Here is a 16133-nt window from a genome sequence, read left to right on the forward strand (position 1 = left end):
CTCAGCTATTCCAATGGTCTCCTGGATGGCCTCCCATCTTCCACCCTCCATAAATTTGAGCTCATCCAAAACTCTGCTGCCCATATCCTAACTTGCACCAAGTTCTGTTCGCCCGTCACCCCTGTGCTCGCTGACCTACATTGGCTTCCGTTTCCGGGAATGCCTCGATTTTAAAATTCTCATCCTTGTTTTCAAATCCCTCCATGGCCACACCCCTCCCTATCTCTGTAACCTCCTCCAGCCCTACAACTTTGCGAGATCTCTGCGCTCCTCTAATTCTTGCCTCTTGTGCATCCACTATTTTCATCGCTCCACCATTGGTGGCCGTGCCTTCAGCTGCCTAGGCCCTAAGCTCTGGAGTTCCCTCCCTAAACCTCTCCGCCCCTCTACCTCTCTCTCCTCCTTTAGGATGCTCCTTAAAACCTACCTCTTTGACCAAGCTTTTGGTCACCTGTCCTAATATCTCCTTATGTGGCTGAGTGTCAATTTTTGTTTGATAATCGCTCCTGTGAAGCGCTTTGGGGTGTTTTACTATGTTAAAGGCACTATATAAATGCAAGTTGTTGTTATTGATATCGAGCCATAGTCCCAAGGACCATGGGGAGTCAAAACTCATCTAAGAGAGTAATCTAAAAATAATGTAAAAGAGGTAGAAATGAACCAAAAACCTAACATCCACCGTGAGATGAATGACCGGTTAATCTGTTTTTTGGTGATGTTGGTTGAGGGAGGAATGTTGGCCTGGACACCCGGAAAGCTCTCTCTTCTTCTTTGAATAGTGTCTTGCTTTCCTTCACATCGCCTGAATCTGCAGATAGGGTCTTCGTTTTAATACCTTATGCAGATGCCAGTGTTAAAACTGGATAGCCATGTGGTGAAGGAAAGAATACTGGAGCCTGGTCTTTAGTTGCTTCCAAGCCTTTATTCACAGAGTTTCCTCTTGCACACCCCATACCCTCGCTAAGCTCTCCTATTAAAAGGATCCACGAAAGTCCCCAATCAATACCCACCACCTGAATACAATTAACCCCAATTGATACAATTAACAGTCAGCACCTCTGACATGATGCATTCTCTCAATATTACACTGATGTGTCAGTCCAGAATATGTGTTCAAGTCCTGGAGTGGGTCTTGAAGCCATAACTTTCTTACCCAGAGGCAAGAGTGATATCAAATGAGCCAAGCTAATACAATGACACCCATGACACACTCACATTTTCAAAGGGATTCATATATAAGGGTATACTTGCCTTGGAAACAGTACACCGAAGGTTCACAAGATTAATTCCTGGGATGAGAGGGTTGTCCTATGAGAAGAGGTTGAGTAGAATGGGCCTATTCTCTCTGGAGTTTAGAAGAATGAGGGGTGATCTCATTGAAACATATAAGATTCTGAGGGGATTTGACAGGGTAGATGCTAAGAGATTGTTTCCCCTGGCTAGAGAGTCTAGAACTAGGGGGCATAGTCGCAGGATAAGGAGTCGGCCATTCAAGACTGAGATGAGGTGGAATTTCTTCACACAGAGGGTTGTGAATCTTTGGAATTCTCTGCCCTAGAGGGCTGTTGGTGCTGAGTCATTGAATATATTCAAGGCTGAGAGGGATAGATTTTTAGACTCTAGGGGAATCAAGGGATATGGGGATCGGACGGGAAAGTGGAGTTGAGGTCGAAGATCAGCCATGATCTGATTGAATGGCGGAGCATGCTTGAGGGACCGTATGGCCTACTCCTGCTCCTATTTTTTATGTTCTTATAAAATTGTTATAATACATCTTACCTGAATAATATATGGTTCTTTACCAACACACATGATACGCTGAAGGCCACAAGGGTCCAATAAATGCCCCCTACTTTGGTAAATGCAGCAAGATGGTAATATCAGGCAGTTGTGTTACGCTGCTGTTGCTATTCAGTAGCCGTGCTGACCTAATCACCTAGCCCGGAAGGATGCAGAGGCAAATTGATGAGGTAACACATAACCTTCATTGCTACTGGCAATACTGTCCATATAGTGCTATATGGCTGCATAGATCTGCACACTATGATGATCTGGAGCCTGTGGAGCTAGTTCCCAATCATCATTCCTTGGCAAATATATCAATATGGTTAGTGGCATAATTCTGGGAGTGAGCAGTCCAACTCTAGTGCCTGTGGATCTCCCTGACACTTTCCTTCATCTTGTACCACTTCAGGCATGAAATTCTGGTTTGTGGAACTTCAAAGCCAAGCCCATCTTTATTATTAGCTTGAATTAGTGACTGTCATGACACTCTTCGTACAAATGCTTTGTTATTCCCTAGGCCACCATGAAAGGTTTGTTAGATCTCCTGTTTTATATCTTCTCATTTGTTTTTAGCTCTTCATGTTCTGCTTAAATCTTGGAGATTGCTTCAATTAGATTTGACTTTCCAGAGAATAAATGGACAATATTTGGTACATTAAGTTCTATTTGAAATGGGTGCAGCACTGTGTAGATAACCTGGCCTGTAGAAGTAGGCTTCTTAAAAGTGACTTTCACTTATTAACTGTTGGTTGGCAGGTTAAATTTTGTTTGCCTTTCTGCATTTTTATTGGTGCATTATTTTTTGTAGTTTAAGTTGTTTCTTTTTGCTTTGCTAGGCTTTTACAGTTAAAGGCTTTTAAAGATTAACTAATGAATTCAATAAGGAATTCAGCAGAAACTTCTTTACTTAGAGAGTGGTGAGAATGTGGAACTCACTACCACATGGAATGGTTGAGATGAATAGCATAGATGCATATAAGGAGAAGCTAGATAAGTACATGAGGGAGAAAAGAATAGAAGGATATGTTGATAGGGGGAGATGAATTAGGGTGGGAGGAAGCTCATGTGGAGCATAAATAGCGGCATAGACCTGTTGGGCCGAATGGCCTGTTTCTGTGCTGTAAATTCTATGTAATTCACTTTGAAACTAATTCTCTAACCACATCCTCCCTGAACACAGCTCCCAGCTAGGAGCACAGGATTGTTGAAATCACCCTTCATTTCCAATTCTATTTCTTAAAACTATCTTGCTCTCAACAGCAATTTCACTTGCAGTAACAAAAGTGGGCAGGATGGAATTCATTGGGGTTTCAATGGTGCTCCTACTTTGAAGGACAGATCGCATTTCTTTTCAAGTACAACTATACTTCATATATTGTATACCCACACATCCTTACCCCATATTTACTGCCAAGATAGCCTTTCCTGAGCAAGTCAGAGGAGACATGGCTTCAGTGCCTCCTCTTCACAAAGAAGGCTGCCACATAGATCTGTCATCTCTTGAAGCAAGCGCAGACAACTGATATCACATACCACAGGGAGATCTCTTCCAGTGGGCATGATGGTCATCAGGTCATCTCTGCATGTGTCTGGATCCTGCCAAGATAGAGCTGGTGACATTTGCCAAGTCAGCCAGCTCTCTGCAGATGCATCGAGCAAGAGACAGAGGACATGCCTGAAAGGGGCAACAAATTTATAGCTTTTTGCTGTGGAAAGAAGTTAGCAGCTCAATAGGCACAGGCATTTTCTTGAGGGACAGGGTCCCTAAGAGTGCAGACCATTGTAGATGACAGTAATGTATTGTACAGACTGCTGTATTCTGGGGAGGATGCGATGGAGTGAAAACATGGCAATCTTTCTTGCACCCAAATCATGTAGTAGCACAGCCATTTTCTCAGCTATTAAATAAGGTGCTGTACCGTTCTGTCACTTGCCCACAGACTCTGCTCATGTCTCCACATTTAGTTTCCTTTCACTTCATGTGACATTAGACACTAATTCATGTGACACAGCATTTATTTTTTATTCGTTCATGGGATGTGGGCGTCGGTGGCAAGGCCAGCATTTATTGCCAATCCCTAATTGCCCTTGAGAAGGTGGTGGTGAGCTGCCTTCTTGAACCGCTGCTGTCCGTGTGGTGAAGGTTCTCCCACAGAGCAGTTAGGAAGGGAGTTCCAGGATTTTGACCCAGCGACAATGAAGGAACGGCAATATATTTCCAAGTCGGGATGGTGTGTGACTTGGAGGGGAACGTGCAGGTGGTGTTGTTCCCTTGTGTCTGCTGCCCTTGTTCTTCTAGGTGGTAGAGGTCGCGGGTTTGGGAAGTGCTGTCGAAGAAGCCTTGGCGAGTTGCTGCAGTGCATCCTGTGGATGGTACACACTGCAGCCAAGGTGCGCCGGTGGTGGAGGGAGTGAATGTTTAGGGTGGTGGATGGGGTGCCAATCAAGCGGGCTGCTTTGTCCTGGATGGTGTCGAGCTTCTTGAGTGTTGTTGGAGCTGCACTCATCCAGGCAAGTGGAGAATATTCCATCACACTCCTGACTTGTGCCTTGTAGATGGTGGAAAGGCTTTGGGGAGTCAGGAGGTGAGTCACTCGCCGCAGAATACCCAGCCTCTGACCTGCTCTTGTAGTCACAGTATTTATATGGCTGGTCCAGTTAAGTTTCTGGTCAATGGTGACCCCCGGGATGTTAATGTAGGGGGATTCGGAGATGGTAATGCCATTGAATGTCAAGGGGAGATGGTTAGACTCGCTCTTGTTGGAGATGGTCATTGCCTGGCACTTATCTGGCGCGAATGTTACTTGCCACTTTTCAGCCCAAGCCTGGATGTTGTCCAGGTCTTGCTGCATGCGGGCACGGACTGCTTCATTATCTGAGGGGTTGCGAATGGAACTGAACACTGTGCAATCATCAGCGAACATCCCCATTTCTGACCTTATGCTGGAGGGAAAGTCATTGATGAAGCAGCTGAAGATAGTTGGGCCTAGGACACTGCCCTGAGGAACTCCTGCAGCAATGTTGTGGGCCTGAGATGATTGGCCTCCAACAACCACTACCATCTTCCTTTGTGCTAGGTATGACTCCAGCCACTGGAGAGTTTTCTCCCTGATTCCCATTGACTTCAATTCTACTAGGGCTCCTTGGTACCACACTCAGTCAAATGCTGTCACATTTGTTAGCATGTACGTGAAACCCATGATTGCATCAATCACTTCAAAAGTATACTCTATGCTATCCAATGGTAAATTGTATGTTCTGTGGCACTTTACTGTGATTTATAACATTTAATAGTTGCTTAAAACACCGTAGCAAAATCTTTTTTAAGGTATATCGATTTGAGATCTTCCAAAATTTAGAGATTATGGAACAGTTCCTGCAGGTTGGAGGGTGCCAAATGTAACCCGACCATTTAAAAAAAGGAGGGAGAGAGAAAACAGGGAACTACAGACCAGTTAGCCTAATATCAGTAGTAGGGAAAATGCTCGAGTCTATTATAAAGGATGTGATAACGAGACACTTCGAAAATATCAACGGGATTAAACAAAGTCAACATGGCTTTATGAAAGGGCAATCATGTTTGACAAATCTACTAGAGGCTTTTGAGGATGTGACTGGTAGAACAGATAAGGGAGAACCAGTGGATGTGGAGTATTTGGATTTTCAGGAGGCCTTTGATAAAGTCCCACATAAGAGGTTAGTGTACATAATTAAAGCACTTGGGGTTGGGGGTAATATATTGGCATGGATTGAAAATTGGTTAACAGACAGGAAACAGAGAGTAGGAATAAATGGGTCTTTTTCGGGGTGGCAGGCGGTATTTTGTGGGGTACCGCAGGGATCAGTGCTTGGGCCCCAGCTATTCACAATATATATCAATGATTTGGATGAGGGAACCAAATGTAATGTTTCCAAGTTTGCTGACGACACAAAACTAGGTGGGATCGTGAGTTGTGAGGAGGATGCAAAGAGGCTTCAAGGTGATTTAGACAAGTTGAGTGAGAGGGCAAATACATGGCAGATGCCCGTATAATATGGATAAATGTGAAGTTATCACTTTGGAAGGAAGAACAGAAAGACGGAGTATTATTTAAATGGTGATAGATTGGGAAATGTTGATGTACAAAGGGACCTGGGTGTCCTTGTACACCAGTCACTGAAAGCAAACATGCAGGTGCAGCAAGCAGTTAGGAAGACAAATGGTATGTTGGCCTTCATTGCAAGAGGATTTGAGTACAGAAGCAAGGATGTCTTACTGCAGTTATACAGGGTCTTGGTGAGACCACATCTGGAGTATTCTGTACAGTTTTGGTCTCCTTATATAAGAAAGAATATAGTTGTCATAGAGGGAGTGCAGCGAAGGTTCACCAGACTGATTCCTGGGACAGCAGGACTGTGGTATGAGGAGAGATTCGGTCGACTGGGTCTATATTCTCTAGAGTTTAGAAGAATGAGAGGGGATCTCATTGAAACGTATAAAATTCTGACAGGGCTAGACAGACTGGATGCAGGAGGATGTTTCCCCTGGCTGGGGGAGTCTAGAATGAGGAGTCACAGTCTCAGGATATGGGGTAGGACATTTAGGACTGAGATGAGGATAAATTTCTTCACTCAGAGGGTGCTGAACCTGTGGAATTCTCTACCACAGAAGGCTGTGGAGGCCAAGTCACTGAATATATTTAAGAAGGAGCTAGATAGATTTCTAGACACAGAAGGCATCAAGGGGTATGGGGAGAGAGCGGGAATATGGTATTGAGATAGAGGATCAGCCAAGTTCATATTGAATGGCAGAGCAGGGTCGAATGGCCGAATGGCCTACTCCTGCTCCTATCTTTCTATGTTTCTTCTTCATCAATCATCATGGAATTACAGGTATCCATTATCAATTTTAGGTATGTTTGCAACCTATTTTGCTATTAAATATGCCATAACTGCTTTCTTTCTAGACTGTAATATTTAAGTGTCTCTAATCCTTCCTCATAGCTCATTACTCTTTCTGCCCTTCCTTATACCCTTGCCAATGCAAGTACATCATATTTGTGGCGTAGTGACCAAAACTGAACAAAGTAATATAAATGTAATCTGATCAGTGCTTTGTAATGTCATGGCATAATTTCTATAGACTTGTACTCCAAATCCTGGTAATCGATTCGATTTTTAAATTAGTTTTCCACATTATTTAGACAGTGAAAATGATGTATCTGCTATTATTCCGAGGCCTTCTTTGAAGTGTGTTAGTTCAGTTTGATTTGGTTTTTATTTATGACCCACATCTTTTTGAATGGTCTACAATATTTTGGTATATATTTGAAGCTTAAGAAGAGCAATGAGAGTGAGGAACGTAAAGTAATTAAGATTAGTAAAGAAAAACTACTGGAGAAATTAATGGGACTAAAAGCCAACCAATTCCCTTGACCTGATGGCCTACATCCCAGGGTTTTAAAAGTAGCGGCTGCAGAGATTTGGTATCGATCTCCCAGAATTCCCTAGATCCTAGAACGGTAGTAAATGTAACCCCGCTATTCAAGAAAGAGGGAGAGAGAAAACAGGGAACTACAGGCCAGTTAGCCTGACATCAGTCGTAGGAAAAATGCTAGAATCTTTTATTAAGGATGTAGTAACAGGGCACTTAGAAAATCATATTGGGCCAGAAATCGCTTAGAATGGCAAGGCAATGCTCACCGCAGCTCCTGCAAATTAAATGAGCAAAAATACTTACTGTGGGCACTGTGGTGTCGAAATGCTTGATTTTAAACTTTAAATAAATTGTGCGCTATCAGCCCAGCCTCTGAGCAGCGTGAGTTGACGCGCATGGAACAGTCTGTGAGAATAGAAGACACGCCCACAAAATCTGTCAGGAAGAGAAGTCCCGCCCACAGATTCAGGCTGCATTGTTCAAGCAGGCAAGCAGACTTCATTCATTTAAAGTTAATATTCTGGATGTCGTTGTAAATAAAAATTTTAATTTTTTAAATACAAAGCCAAAGAAATAATTGAATTAAATTAAAAAGAGACAGAAGGGAAAAATTAAAAAAAATAACTTTTAACATTTTTTTTAATGACCATAAACTATTAAAATAAGGAGTAATATAAGACTTCACATTTTTTAAATTTAATTTTTAGTTGTTTAGCAGTCATTAAGACAACTGTGCTTTTAAAACTTAGCTAGACCTGGTATTTTCAAGCGTACCTTTTTGATGGCGTAATTAGTTACTTTCCAACTGGGCAAATGAGCAAGTTTGCGATTTTTTAATGATATCTCTGATTGCAGCATGCGGTGGCCCTTTAATTCGAAGCAGTCAAATCGCAGGCGAACCACTGGGAGCAAGTTCACGAATTCCATGTTTCACTGCGCGTGTGCAAATGCCTGAGCTTGCTCCTTCAATTCACCACTAAAAACTGAGAGCGCTATTGAGCTCCTCCATTATTTCGGGGGCAATTTCTGGCTCAATATGATTCGGCAGAGTCAACACGGTTTTCTGAAAGGGAAATCATGTTTGACAAATCTATTAGAGTTGTCTGAAGGTGTAACTAGCAGGGTAGATAAGGGGGAACCAGTGGATGCAGTTTATTTGGATTTTCAAAAGGCACTCGGTAAGGTGCCACACAAAAGGTTATTACACAAGATTAGGGTTCATGGGATTAGGGGTATATATTAACATGGATTGAGGATTGGTTAACAGACAGTAAAACAGAGAGTAGGAATAAACGGGTCATTTTCGGGTTGGCAGGTTGTAACTAGTGGGGTGCCGCAAGGATCAGTGCTTGGGCCTCAGCTGTTTACAATATATATCAGTAACTTAAATGAGAGGACCGAGTGTAATGTATCCAAGTTTGCTGATGATACAAAGCTAGGGTGGAAATGTAGGCTGTGAGGAGGACTCAGTGAGGCTGCAAAGGGATATGGACAGGTTAAGGGATTGGGCAAGTAGGTGGCAGATGGAGTAGAATATGAGGAAATGTGAAATTATCCACTTTGGTAGGAAGAATAGAAAAGCAGAATATTTTTCAAAAATGAGAGACTAAGAAATGTTGGTAGTCAGAGGGATTTGGGTGTCCTTGTACATGAATCACAAAAAGTTAACATGCAAGTAAAGCAAGTAATTAGGAAGGCAAATGGTATGTTAACCTTTATTGCAAGGGGGTTGGAGTATACGAGTAAGGAGGTCTTGCTGCAATTATATAGGGCTCTGGTAAGGCCACACCTGGAGTTCTGTGTACAGTTTTGGTCTCCTTACCTAAAGAAGGATATACTTGCCTTTGAAACTGTGCAACGAAGGTTCACTAGATTGATTCCTGGGGTGAGAGGGTTATGCTATGAGGAGAGGTTGAATAGAATCGGCCTTTATTCTCTGGAGTTTAGAAAAACGAGAGGTGATCTCATTGAAACGCATAAAATTCTGAGAGGGCTTAACAGGGTAGATGCCAGGAGGTTGTTTCCCCTGGCTAGAAAGACTAGAACTAGGGGTCGTAGTCTTAAGATAATGGGTCGGCCATTTAGGACCAAGATGAGGAAATATTTCTTCACTGAGGCTGGTGAATCTTTGGAATTCTCTACCCCAGAGGGCTGTGGACGCTCAGTCGTTGAGTATATTCAAGACTGAGATCAATAGATTTTTGGACAATAAGGGAATCAAGGGATATGAGGATAGGGCGGGAAAGTGGAGTTGAGATAGAAGATCAGCCATGATCTTAATGAATGGCGGAGCAGGCTCGAGGGGCCGTATGGCCTACTCCTGCTCTTATTTCTTATGTTCTTATGTTCAGAATAGCAATTACATAGTATTAATAGAAGGAAGAAAGAACTTGCATTTATATAGCGCCTTTCATGACGTCAGGATGTCCCAAAGCGCTTTACAGCCAATGAAGTACTTTTGAAATGTAGTCACCATTGTAATGTAGGAAACACGACAGCCAATTATGCACACAGTAAGGTCCTTCAAACAGCAATGTGATTATCTGTTTTTAGTCATCTTCTACCTCCACCTGAGAGGGCAGATGGGGTTCTGATTTAACGTCTCATCCGACAGACGGCAGCTCCGACAGTGCAGCACTCCCACTGAGCCACGGCTGACTCCTAATAGAGCGGAAAGCCAGAAGAGCTGCAATGTAGAGAGAGGTTGGAGGTGAGAGGTGAGAGAAAGATCAATTATCTGATAACGAGCACTTTTTTTTGTATCCTGTCCGGGAGTTAGAAATAATGAGTTTTTAAAAAAATATAACCCTTAACCCTAAGACATACATTTAGCGTGGTATTGAATACCACCATTAGAATTTGTTAACTCATTACAGGTAAGTTCTTTCAGTAATTTATTTCTCCACAGACTTTGACAATCTTCTTCTTGTTGTTCAGAGATAAATGCTTTATGATTCCCTTGAGAAATCCTCACTTTAAACACTTTATATATCATTCATGGTCTGACGACCCTAATTCCAGACCCTGAAGATGGATGTTTTGTGACTCAGCTAATCTTTACTTTAACGTTAGACTCTGAATACGGATGTTTTGTAGGATAGCTGATCCTTCACTCAGGCACCAAAGAACAAAATCTGCTTTCGGGCCCCGAAGATGGATGTTCACACACACTCTCAGCAAACTTTGCTCAATGGTTGCATATTTGTTTCTGCCAGAATTTCAGCATGAAATTAATCCTGCAAGGTTATACATAAATCCCATGGAAGTTCTTGGTTGTCACTTGAGATAACAAGGGGTTGTTAGATTGTCTCTTAAAGGGCCTCAAAATGAAACCGAGCAATCTGACCAATCTCAACATAACCAAACTCATTTGTATCAGCCAACGTGACCAAATAGAACCTGCGTAAATCGGCGTGTTACGATTTATGCCATTATTAACGCTCAAATCAGTCAGCAAGTTAAGAGATATGCTGTGAATTGCGAATCTCCAGAATTTGCTGGTCGATTTACGCCATTCCGTCGTTTGCACAAACGGCATCCCGCCCTTAGCCTCCCTGTTATTCTTAAGAACTTGCTGGATTTGCACATTAATTACCCATTAAACTCGTCGCGGAAAGTTAGGGCTGATGATTAAGAGCGTAAGTACCCTTTTAACGACATGATAATTAGCGATGCAATGCCAATCAACCGCTCTGGCCCAGAAAGGGAATAATTAAAACTGTTCAATCTCATTCCTGCATGTAGTCAATTATTGTTAGAGAGTGTAGATGAAAACATAAAATTACAAAGCGATATTGATAGATTAGGTATGATGTGGAGATGCCGGTGATGGACTGGGATGGACAAATGTAAGGAATCTTACAACACCAGGTTATAGTCCAACAATTTTATTTTAAAATCACAAGCTTTCGGAGATTACCCCATCATCAGGTGAATGAGTGAAAGATTCTCAAATCGCATATCTTATATTAGGCTGGGACAGCATCACACCAATCAAAAGGTGTCGTTGTTGTTCAAACAGGCCAGTCACAGAGAACAGCACGTCCCAGTACACTGGATATACATTGTGTCAATTACACAGACAGAAAGAAAGAGACCCAAATGGCAGAGAGAGAGAGAGAATATTAAAACACATAACTTTTTTCTCCCTTTTTGCTGGTGGGGTTACGTGTAGCGTGACATGAACCCAAGAACCCGGTTGAGGCCGTCCTCATGGGTGCGGAACTTGGCTATCAACTTCTGCTCGACGATTTTGCGTTGTCGTGTGTCTCGAAGGCCGCCTTGGAGAACGCTGACCCGAAGATCAGTGGCTGAATGTCCTTGACTGCTAAAGTGTTCCCCGACTGGGAGGGAACCCTCCTGTCTGGCGATTGTTGCGCGGTGTCCGTTCATCCGTTGTCGCAGTGTTTGCATGGTCTCGCCAACGTACCATGCTCCGGGGCATCCTTTCCTGCAACGTATGAGGTAGACAACGTTGGCCGAGTCACAGGAGTATGAACCATGTACCTGGTGGGTGGTGTCCTCTCGTGTGATGGTGGTATCCGTGTCGATGATCTGGCATGTCTTGCAGAGGTTGCCGTGGCAGGGTTGTGTGGTGTCGTGGACGCTGTTCTCCTGAAAGCTGGGTAATTTGCTGCGAACGATGGTCTGTTTGAGGCCTTCGAGACACAAGACAACGCAAAATCGTCAAGCAGAAGTTGATAGCCAAGTTCCGCATCCATGAGGACGGCCTCAACCGGGATCTTGGGTTCATGTCACGCTACACGTAACCCCACCAGCAAAAAGGGAGAAAAAAGTTATGTGTTTTAATATTCTCTCTCTCTCTCTCTGCCATTTGGGTCTCTTTCTTTCTGTCTGTGTAATTGACACAATGTATATCCAGTGTACTGGGACGTGCTGTTCTCCGTGGCTGGCCTGTTTGAACAACAACGACACCTTTTGATTGGTGTGATGCTGTCCCAGCCTAATATAAGATATGCGATTTGAGAATCTTTCACTCATTCACCTGACGAAGGGGATAATCTCTGAAAGCTTGTGATTTTAAAATAAAATTGTTGGACTATAACCTGGAGTTGTAAGATTCCTTACATTGATAGATTAGGTGAATGGGCAAAACTGTGGCAAATGGAAATCAATGTAGACAAATGTGAGGTCATCCACTTTGGATCAAAAAAGGATAGAACAGGGTACTTTCTAAATGGTAAAAAGTTAAAAACAGTGGATGTCCAAAGGGACTTAGGGGTTCAGGTACATAGATCATTGAAGTGTCATGAACAGATGCAGAAAATAATCAATAAGGCTAATGGAATGCTGGCCTTTATATCTAGAGGACTGGAGTACAAGGGGGCAGAAGTTATGCTGCAGCTATACAAAACCCTGGTTAGACCGCACTTGGAGTACTGTGAGCAGGAAGGACATATTGGCCTTGGAGGCAGTGCAGCGTAGGTTTACTAGAATGATACCCGGACTTCAAGGGTTAAGTTACGAGGAGAGAGTACACAAATTGGGGTTGTATTCTCTGGAGTTTAGAAGGTTAAGGGGTGATCTGATCGAAGTTTATAAGATATTAAGGGGAACAGATAGGGTGGATAGAGAGAAACTATTTTCGCTGGTTGGGGATTCTAGGAGTAGGGGGCACAGTCTAAAAATTAGAGCCAGACCATTCATGAGTGAGATTAGAAAACATTTCCACACACAAAGGGTGGTAGAAGTTTGGAACTCTCTTCCGCAAACGGCAATTGATACTAGCTCAATTGCTAAATTTAAATCTGAGATAGATAGCTTTTTGGCAACCAAAGGTATTAAGGGATATGGGCCAAAGGCAGGTATATGGAGTTAGATCACAGATCAGCCACGATCTTATCAAATGGCGGAGCAGGCACGAGGGGCTGAATGGCCTACTCCTGTTCCTATGTTCCTATTTTAAAAATGTCAAGTTTAACATTTTTAAATTGTTTTCTTACTTTTCCTTTCTGTACCTTTTATCTCTCCCTCTTAATCCAATTTTTCTTTCCCTCACTTTATTTCTCATTATGCACCTGATTTGACTCTAATTCAGCCTATTTCTTTTTCCCTTTTTCCTCTGTTTCTTTCTCACTCATGGAATCATAGAACGATTACAGCACAGAAGGAGGCCCTTTGGTCCATCGAGTCCATGCTAGCTCTATGCAAGAGCAATCAAGCAAGTACCACTCCCCCGCCCGACAAAGGAGATAATCTCCGAAAGCTTGTGATTTTCAAATAAAATTGTTGGACTATAACCTGGTGTTGTAAGATTCTTTACAGATGTTTATATGAGCCTCCTCCCACCCTACTTCACCCTACTTCATCTTACCCTATCAGCATATCCTCCTATACCTTTCTCCCGCACGTACTTATCTAGCTTCCCCTTAAATGCATCAAAAACGGCATCTCCCAGTGCAACACTCCTTCAATACCGCACTGAAGTATCAGCTTAGATTACATGCTCAAGTCTCTGGAGTGGGGATTTGAACCTATAGCCATGTGACTCAGAGGCAAGTGTGCTATCACTGAGCCATGTTTGACACCATTGAAATCACTCTCAGGTACTCCTTGTGGGGACACAGCCTGAGATCAATTAGAGGCAAATTGCAGAGGAGATCTCTGTCGATTGATGTCTGCGGTAAATTGCCAGCTCCTGGTCTTGGGTAGAAGTCAACTTACCAATGTCAGGAGAAACAGCAGTAAGGGTTGGCTATCTTTGTGTTTTTAATGCTTTTACAGTGTGACATATGAAGTAATACAGACATGCACCAGATGCAATACATTTATTTATATTGATAGAAATATTGCATATGGCGCTTACGCATTAAAGGTCTGAGATGTCACATTGCAGAAAGAAAACAAATGTTACGCATTTCTGATTGACTCAAATAAGAAACATAACTATACTGATTCACTGATTTCTAACTCAAATGAATAGACAACCATCCAAATATTCTTTATAAAACATAAAAAACACATTAAGAAATTAAATAATTCATGCTAAAAACTTTAAACTGGTGCAAAGTTTAATAATTTAATGTTAGAAGTCCCTTGAAGACATTTCCCCAGAAGAGGCTTGTATCTCTCATTTCATGTGACGGCCAAGTAGAAGATTTACAAGTTACAGTGCTAAACTTCAGGTCATGAAAAAAAAATCAAAGATAAAAAGATTTTATTTTGTTCAGGAACTTAAGCAGCCCAACCCATTAAATAGAGATTGTGAGCTGAACATGATGTGCTGGTTGAGAGTTTTCTTGTGTCGCTGAGGAGGGCTATATTTACCCTGAGGGCAGATAGATTTGTTTATGAGGTGTTTCGGTGCTGGGTTTGGGCATTAAGGCTGAAGTCAGCCAGTCACCCAGTCAGCCTTGTCAGAAGCATTGCAAAGGGCCACCAGCTATCTTAATTTTATTCAGGTAAGGAGGGAGAATTCTGGATTAAAAACTCTTGAATATAAGCATGCGACATAAGCAGGACCTCCTCAGGATAACACTAACTCCAGTGCAGTACTGAGGGGGTGCAGGGGAGATCCCCCCAGTGTCCTGGCCAATATTTATACCTCAACCAACGTCACTAAAACAGATTATCTGGTCAGTATCACATTGCTGTTTGTGGGAGCTTGCTGTGCATAAATTGGCTGCTGCGTTTCCTATATTACAACAGTAACTAACTTCAAAAGTACTTAATTGGCTGTAAAGCGTTTTGGGACGTCCTGAGGTCGTGAGAGGCGTTATATAAATGGAAGATTTTCTTTCTTTCTTTTAAATGCTGTTGCAGAGATTTTTGATGAAGGGAAAGATACAAGTTCAATCTTTTCTTAAGCTGTGTTTTTTGGTGCTCACCATAACAATCAACTCCTAGATCAATGGAACAATCTAATTATTTGACATCTGTAGGTAAGCCTGATGTATTCAGTCTCTCTCCCTGTTAACCTTTGAAAGCTATTATAATTTATATTAACTTTGATGAGAACATTCCATTTTGTGCTTCCAGCCATGAAGGACACATAGAAGGAACAATGAGGCAGATTATTGTTTAAAGCTGTATCTAGAATTGAAAGAAAAAAATGGATAAAGGAGGCTACAATTGATGCATGCACTTTAATTTTTGCAATAGATGTCAATGAAAATTTATATTATATAATACATCTGTGACCTTTGGTTTAGCTGAGGAAATGCCAATTTTCTAAGCAGTTTTCTTATTCAATACCTGTAATGTTGGTTTAGGCTTTGATAAAACCATTTCTGCAGTGAAAAAAAGTTGGTGTTTTTAATAACCAGCACTGTGACCCAGTCCTGATTGATTGACTGACACTGTCACAATAGCTGATGTGAGTATCAAACCAGCACATAAATATCCCCCTTACAAACATTATTCCCTCTCAATGACACAAAAAGCCTCAATCCAACCAACTGAATTATCTTCAGGATTCACTGCTGCTCACACCTCACCATTTTCATTGATAGTCAGGTGACACAGGCTGTCACGGTGCATTCTGGGCATTGTAGTTTCATAGGGGGCAGGGTCAAAACTACAATTCCAATGATGCTCCAAACTCCCTCACACACATTGCAGCTGGAAACCTCGAAGGCCGAGGTGAGATTTCCAACTCAAGCCTTAGGCTCCATAGAAGGACAGACTTAAGCAGACAAAACCTCTGGCCAACACCTGTAATGTTAAATACCCAATTTTGTATTTTATGGTTATATTTAGTAGCTTATTTTCAGAATTGTATGACCTTTTCTATATTTATTATGTTATAAATGTAATTTATAGGTGTGTGCATTGACCTGAAAAATGATGGCTGAAAACAATGTGAAGAAATAATTTGAGCAATTTGATTGATTTTTCTTTCTGGTATTTGCTGGTTTGTGAATGAAAAACAATTGAAAGGTTTGATTATTGAGCTTTCCACTAGTTACTTGTT

The sequence above is a fragment of the Heptranchias perlo genome, chromosome 6 (assembly GCF_035084215.1).
Source record: "Heptranchias perlo isolate sHepPer1 chromosome 6, sHepPer1.hap1, whole genome shotgun sequence".
NCBI lineage: Eukaryota > Metazoa > Chordata > Chondrichthyes > Hexanchiformes > Hexanchidae > Heptranchias > Heptranchias perlo.